The following is a 7,700-nucleotide window of genomic DNA, read 5'->3' as shown; positions in this document are numbered from 1 at the left end:
ATTTAATAAACATAAACTTTTGGAGTCACTTTGTAAAAACACAAAAGTCCACAACTTCATGTAATTACAACTAGAACCCAAAATTTTTAACAATAACAAAAAACATCAATAAAGGAACAAAAAAAATTGTCCTTTAGAGTTTTTGGGCCTTAACGTAAAAACGTAAACTTTTGGGCCAAAATACAAAAACACAAAAGTATCAAAACTTTATGTAATTGCACAAAAGGCCCAAAAATACCCTATTCTATAGGGTGGCCGGCTTTTAGTGAAGAAGTGAAAAATTTTCTAAAAAGTTTTTCGAAGTTGATTTGTTAGCTGAGATAAAGGTGATTTGGATGGGTTGTAAGATAAAGTTTTGTCAAACATTGAAAAAATTTTGTCTAACATTAAAGGCATTAAACATCCTTCACCTATAACCATCACCCATCAAAATAAACCAAAACTTTATGAAAAACATTAAACTTTTGAATCAAAAAACAAAACTTTTTGTTCTTGGCAAGAACTTCAAGAACATTGAAGAACACTCATGAAAACTCATAATAGCTCCATGAATGTTTTCACTCAATAAAACTCAAATTTTCATTACTCAAAAGAGGGTTAATATCCTAGGGTACTTAGGGGGTTTCAAAAGTCACCTTAAAACCTTTTTAACAAGACAAACATGAACCCAAAAATCCACCCTTTGGATTTGGCCGAATTTCCCAACATACATGGCACCAAATTTTAGTTCCAATATTCATGCTTAAATGAACTACATCTACAACATTTGAGATGCTAAATTTTCAAGCAAAATTTATATTCAAAAGCAAGAACAAAGCTTGTAACATTTACAACATTTAAATCACAAATCATGAAAAATCACAAAACCCAAAAGGATTCACCATAAACTAGGCCTAGGCTCTGATACCACTTGAAGGAAAAATTTTGTCCTAGTTAAGAACATGTGAGAATATTTGAATACATATGCAAACTATTAACACATTAAAGTAGGCATGCATTCAAAACAATTCATAAAACCCATGACTTTCAAAGCCTAGTGAATGGTGAACCAATAAACTCTTTAACAACATTAAAGAGAATAAGGGATTTAGAGATTCTTTACCCTTGAGGCTCATCCTTGATTACACAAGGGATTCACCCAAGTGGAGGGCCTTCAAGTCACCTCCTTGCTCCTTGGATCTTCCTTGTGATTTTCTTCCTTTTAGTGCTCCTTTGCTTCTTTGATGATTTGAGGATATGTTCTCCAAAACACCAAAAGCTTGATGTCTCTAAGTCTCTTGACCAAGGATGTATTGTCAAGATGAAATGGATGACTTAGACAAGAATAGATTGCTAGCTAAAACTTTTCTAAGTGGCCGACCTCTATAGAGAAAAAGAGAGAAAATGTTTCACCTGTTTTCATCAAGAAAACCCTTAAAATGAAAATAAAGCTATAAAGTTGAATTTATACTTCATCACATGTGAGTGGCAAACTTGTAATTAATCCAAGTTTGCATCCACTCACCCTATGGCCGGCCATGTTGATGTTATTGGGCTAATTGCCCATTTTGTTTTAGTTGTCATACAACTTAAACATAATGGTCCTTGTGGACCAAAACGCTTTTGGGCCCCGAAGCCCAAAACCAACTTAAAAGCCCAATACGAACATTTCGTATAATTAATTAACTAATTAATTAACTTTGACCATTCTTCAATTAAACCATTTAATTGCATATCCATTTCATTTAATTCTTCACTTTCATCCTTACTCGGTGTACGATCCATTAGGTTCCATTTAGCGAGGTAGTGGGCGATTGTTACTCTTAACGATCGATTGTGAATTGAAACCACATTTCAATTCTCCCTTAAAATTAGTGTTTGCAAATCATTAGGGCTTCCACAAACCATGAGTGACACCTAGTAGCATGTCATGGTTACCCAAGCTAAGTAGAATTGGTTGGAGAACCTATCCAGTTACAACTACAATGCAATACGGTCCTTTTCTAATACAATACTCTTAATCACATTGTTTAAGTGATAGTTTGTTTCATATCTACTATCCAATGTGATACTTCTCCATATGATTCTATTGAATAAGATTTGGAACAAACTTCCTAAGTCATATTCATATGCTTTGGCCAAAGACTCTCGAATCATATCTTAGAGTATTCTCCTTCCACCATGGAAGGTTAGAGATCCCTCGTTGTGCATTCATATGCCTACATGACTAGATAACTTGACCCCAACAATGTCGTGGACACTCCAATGGAATGCCTTTGACATGATCAAAGGTCAAGGACCTAACCATTAGACATCTATGATGCCTCAGGTCAAAAGACTACTTTGCATATTGCAACTATCGAGTTCTTACATGACATGTATGTTCGAACTCTCTTTTGATCGTAGTTCAGTGTACTCGATTACTCTTTCGAGCACCTATGTATTTGTCTTAGTGTCCAACACCAAATGACTTGAGACTAGTCATACTCACGCTTGAGTCGACATAACACATACTAACCTTAACGGATTGTCAATGCCCAATTGGCAATCCTATGGCTAGGAACGTTTTAGGAATGAACATAAGAGAAAGGTCTCGTTAATCCAACTTACTTAAATCACTTCTCTCTTAAATCAAATACATTCCTTGAATTCCCTTATTGCTTAAACACATGATACATTAAATAGTGATTAACAATAAGCTTTGCCCTTCATTAAACATATAATAGTTTAATACAATAAGTATTCCAAAAGCTATTACATCAAATGAGTGGCTTTGTGGGCATACTTCCAACATTTCAGGGAATTCTAAGCTTACAGGGAGCTTAGTGAGGTCCCAAGGAAGCTCAGAGTGTTTAGTTTGAAGGTTTTGGACGTTGGGATCACCGGGTTCGAAGTTGGCCGGTTTTCTTGGAATTTCTCCGGTGATATTTCGTATGTTTTTGAACCTTAAAGTAGTGTAACGTGATTCTTCATGCTTTGGGCTTCATTTTGATATAAAATGCGTTAAAAATGGTTGAGAAATGACGGAGAACAAGGAGATTGAAAAATCTCCAATTTTCCAGCGACCGGCAAAACCAGTTCGGCGACTGGAGGAAGAAGGTGACGCGCGTGGGGGCGCGTGGGTCCATGCCCCTCCCGGTGCGTGGGGGCACGTGCGGCCTCGAAATTTTTTTTCTAAAAATACCTCGACGTCCGTGACATTGAGTAGGTCACTGTGGTATATTCATATACCCAAATTGAGCATCGTATGAGAAGTTATTTCGAATTGTCGGTTATGTTCTTTAATTAACGTTTTTATAGTTGTTTCGCATATAGGTGATACGTATCCCAAGGATGAGCGCATTCAAGGACGTCATGGGGGTTACGACCCTTCGACTTATCAGTGAGTGGGCAATATTTTCTGTATTTACCTATATACTATTGATTTTTCCCATAAATTGAAAATAAATGAAAGTATGTTTTAAAATGCCATGCATGCATATTATATGAAATATATGAATTAGTATTGGATGCATATATGTGAATTGGTGTTGTGGACGCACAGGTGAGTATCAGGTGAGTTTTATGTTATTCATATGGTTTATTGATGATTTGAATTGTGTTGAGAGCTCATAACCTGCACCCTTGGTGTTAGTGCTTATATTATTCACCCCGCACCACACGCTCACCTTGGATCCAAGTAGGTGCATCTCGTACAGACCATAAGATGGTTCTGACATGTCGTACAGACCATAGAGTGGTTCCGACTGTATGTGATTTTAGATTATTATGCAGCTGTTGATGAACGAAGCACTAGAGCGTATTCTTACACCTTTCTTATCATACAGACTACTTCAGATAATTCTGATGTATGTGCAGAGTAACGCCGTACAGGTCATTGTGGTGACTCCGGTTGGATGGGATATTAAGCTTTAGAATTAACCTAACAGGACCAACTGCAGGGTCTCCGGTTGATTCATTACTTCACCTGTTATATTGATGCATCCTTATTCTGTTATTGACATTTATGCATGGTATACTTTCTAATTTTTGATAAAGAATTGTGATTTGAGATATATGAAGATTATATGCATATTATGTTATTTTCTGGGAAAGTATACAGGTTTTACAGCGAGGGGTTAGAAATGTTATTAATTGAAATGTTTTCAAAAAGCTTTGTTTTACTGACCCACTCAATTTTGTTTTGCGCCCCTCCAGGTTCTAGTTAGCAGCGTTGGTGGCCCACGAGGATTTCCACGGCGTACTGACAGACTTCATAAATGTAGGACTCACCTTCGGGTGTTGTAATTTAGTTATGGTCCTACTTGACTGCACCTAGTACTTATGCTCTGAATATGTGTGTTTCACACTTAAATTCACTCTAGCATGCTAGTTGGATATTATTGCTATTATTTGATTTTATTTCTTCGTAATTCTCTTACCTATTGCTTCCGTGTCGCACTTTTGGTTACGTCACACTCACGTGATGGCCAGTACGCCTTGATTCTAGGATCGGGGTGTGTCACCGATATTTTTTAAAACTCATTTGTACTCATAATTTTTAATCTTTTATATGTACCCTAATTTATTTATAATGTACCCATTCTTCTTTATTAATGTATCACTTTGTTATATGTGAAATGTACCAATTTTTTTAACACTATGGATACATTCTTTTTGACACACCCCGTCCCGAAGGAGGGCGTGCTGGCCGTCACGTGAGAGTGACGTAACCATTTACACAGTTCGGAAGCTTTAAAAAAAATTTCCAATTACTAAGATAACACACCCGAGGGTGAGTCCTACTTTTGTGAATTCTGTCAGAACACCGTTGGATTCCTCGTGGCCACCAAAGCTCTGCTAACTTGAACCTGGAGGGGCGCAAAACAAAATTGAGTGGGTCAGTAAAACAAAGTTTTTCGAAAACTTTTCATTTAAAACATTTCTAACCCCTCACCGTAAAACCTGTATACTTTCCCAGAAAATAGCATATATATAAACATATATATAAGCAAAAATCTCAAATCTCAAACCTTTAACACTTTTCAGAAATATATATATATATATATATATAACCATATGAAATCTCAAAGCTTGAATCCCAAATCTTTAACATTTTTCAAGAAAAACATGCCATGCCATAAATCAAAATATAAATCAGGTGAAATAAGGAATCAATCGGAGACCCTGCAGTTGGTCCTATACGATTAATTCAATAGCTCAATATCTCACTAAGCCGGAGTCACCACAGTGACCTATACGGCCCTACTCTGCACATCACTCGGAACTACGTAAGGTAGTCTATACGATGAAAGGTGTAAAATACGCTCTAGTGCTTCTCTCATCATATCATCAGCGCGCATATCTAAGGTCACCCACCAGTCGGAACCCCTCTAATGGTCTGTACGACTGGCATGTCGGAACCCTCACATGGTCTGTACGACATCCACCTACTTGGATCCAAGGCGAGCGTGCGGTGTGGTGAATAATATAAGCACTAACACCTAGGGTGCAGATTATGAGCTCAAACATCGAAACATCAATCAATTAAATGAATAATGAACTCACCTGACGTACCTGTGCCTCCACAGCACCATGCAACATGTATGCATCATATATCAATCATATAACTCATATGAAATTCACATTTTCCAAATAATTCTATGCATGGCATTTTCAAAACATAATTTCGCATAAAAGCATTTTTCTGGGAAAAACAATAGTATATAGGTAATACGAAAACAAAACTGCCCACTCACCTGGAGTTCGCCCACAACTCCCTAGCACCGTACATCAAGGCGTCATGACGATTAGCGCCTAGAACAACAATCAAATCCAACCTCAGAAATTCTGCCGATAGAATACATAACTTATATAAGACACGTCACTACGTAGTTCGATCCGGATGATCTGCAATTCAGATTTCAAATCTGTAACTTCCAGAGGTCCACAATATACCTCTAGGACAACATCCTAAAATTTCATTACCATCCAACGGTCGGATCTTCGTCAATTTCCAAAACTAAGTGACGGTTAACGGTTAACATTCTATTTTATGAACTTACAACTTCAATTCCGGAAGATCCGTAAATCGGATTCCCAATCCGTAAGTTCCTATAATCCTCAAATATTACGTATTACAACGTATCAAAGTTTGATGACGATCCAACGGTCGGATCGTCAATTCACATTTTCACCTAACCACGAATCGTAACCAACTTAGGTTCAATTATTCAATTTACGTCCATCAATTATCAAAACAGAACCTAGAACCTTAATCACAAGCTAATAATGACATTGGCGGGCCATTGGCCACGCGCCGCCGCGGGTGGCAGTTGGCCGCCCCCGGCTCGCCGGAAAATTCAACTATTTCCAAAAATTACCAAAATTTGCAGATTTGAAGATCTCAATGAGTAGAACAACTTTCATACCTGAGACCAAGGCCAATTTGGCCTGGAAGTGCTTCAATTTCACCAAACCCGTGAAGAACCCTAGAATTTGGGTGTTTCCAATTCGACCTTCAAACTTGTTCCAACGCCTCAATTACCTCTTGGGCTTTGTTCTAGGTCCTAAAGGAATGCTAAAGGTGTTAGTAATTGAAAGAAAACATTTCAAAATTTGGAGAATTTAAACAAAAGGGTCGCGGCACCCGTAGGGGTGTTCTTCGCGAAATCACAACGAAATTCAATGATTCTTGGGGTGAAACGTGAAGAGGGAAGGCCTAGATGATGATTAGGAGTGGTACCTTGACTCAATTCGTCGGAAAATTGGACGAAAACAGCGAAAACCCGCCGATTTGGAAGCTTGGGTCGCGCGGGTCAAGGGTGACCCATTCCTCCTGTTCCCCCGTGCACCACTCTCCCTCCTTTCCCTCCTTTCCTTCCCCTGATTGGTCAGCTTCTTCCTCTCCCTTCTTCTGGTTCACTCTCATCTTCTTCTTCTCCGATTGGGCATTTCTGCCCAGTCTCTTCTTCTTTTCTGTTTTCTGTTTCTTCTTCTCATACACATACACACACCAAAAACCTTTCCCTCATCCCAGCCATCCATTTCATTCATCAATAAATCTGGACCGTCCAATTTCATAAAAGAATTTCTATATTTTACTAAAATTATAATTCCTTAAAATTCCAAATTTCAAACGTTAATAACTTCTTCGATATAACTCCAAATCACGAACCGTCTGCGCCCACGCGTCCGTAACGACGAGTACTACGAGGATATGTCAAGAAAACAAATCTTAGATGGCACGACACAACGATTAACCTCGAATGATGTGCGTGCCTCAAAGGGCATTTTTGTAAAATCCTTTATTAAAACTTTAAAAATTCTTAAAATTAGGGACGGGCTGTCACACTTTTGCCATTTATTATTTCTTATTTTTACATTGTTTTTATCCATTTATTCAATCAAAATATTTGAATTTTTTTATTGTTACCGTTTCTAATAGTATTATAATGAGGGATTTTAAATTTATAGGATTTTAAATCTCATAAGATATCAAACAATTAATGTCAAAACTATAAAAATATAAATATTAATAGTAATATAATGAGGTGTACAAAGTCAAGGGACCTTGATCAAACTTTGAATACTATTAAGGTTATAATCAAAGAATGTTAAGGATTAGGGACCGAATCCAAAGTATCTCATTTTTAAAATCTTTTAAAACTATTATTTTAATGGCACTTGCATGCTTTTGGATTTCCATCAGGAAACATGAGCAGATTTTCACCTTGTACAAA

The 7,700-nt window shown here is 37.3% G+C and overlaps 1 long non-coding RNA gene across 2 annotated transcripts; it reads right to left on the bottom strand.

Moving 5' to 3' along the window:
* Window positions 1–4,629: 4,629 nt before the first annotated feature.
* On the bottom strand, window positions 4,630–7,020 carry LOC126601881 (uncharacterized). Of its 2 annotated transcripts, none has more exons than XR_007615867.1 (4): window positions 6,704–7,020; window positions 6,390–6,527; window positions 5,718–5,808; window positions 4,630–4,829 (listed from the first exon to the last, which is right to left on the bottom strand). It is a non-coding gene; the product is annotated as an uncharacterized LOC126601881 (long non-coding RNA). The 2 variants fall into 2 exon arrangements; XR_007615859.1 differs by having other exon boundaries at window positions 5,718–5,775.
* Window positions 7,021–7,700: the final 680 nt, after the last annotated feature.

This window comes from Malus sylvestris, chromosome 1 (genome assembly GCF_916048215.2).
Source record: "Malus sylvestris chromosome 1, drMalSylv7.2, whole genome shotgun sequence".
Classification (NCBI taxonomy): domain Eukaryota; kingdom Viridiplantae; phylum Streptophyta; class Magnoliopsida; order Rosales; family Rosaceae; genus Malus; species Malus sylvestris.
Note: the sequence above shows the minus strand (reverse complement) of the source record. Positions and strands in the feature narration are given on the sequence as shown.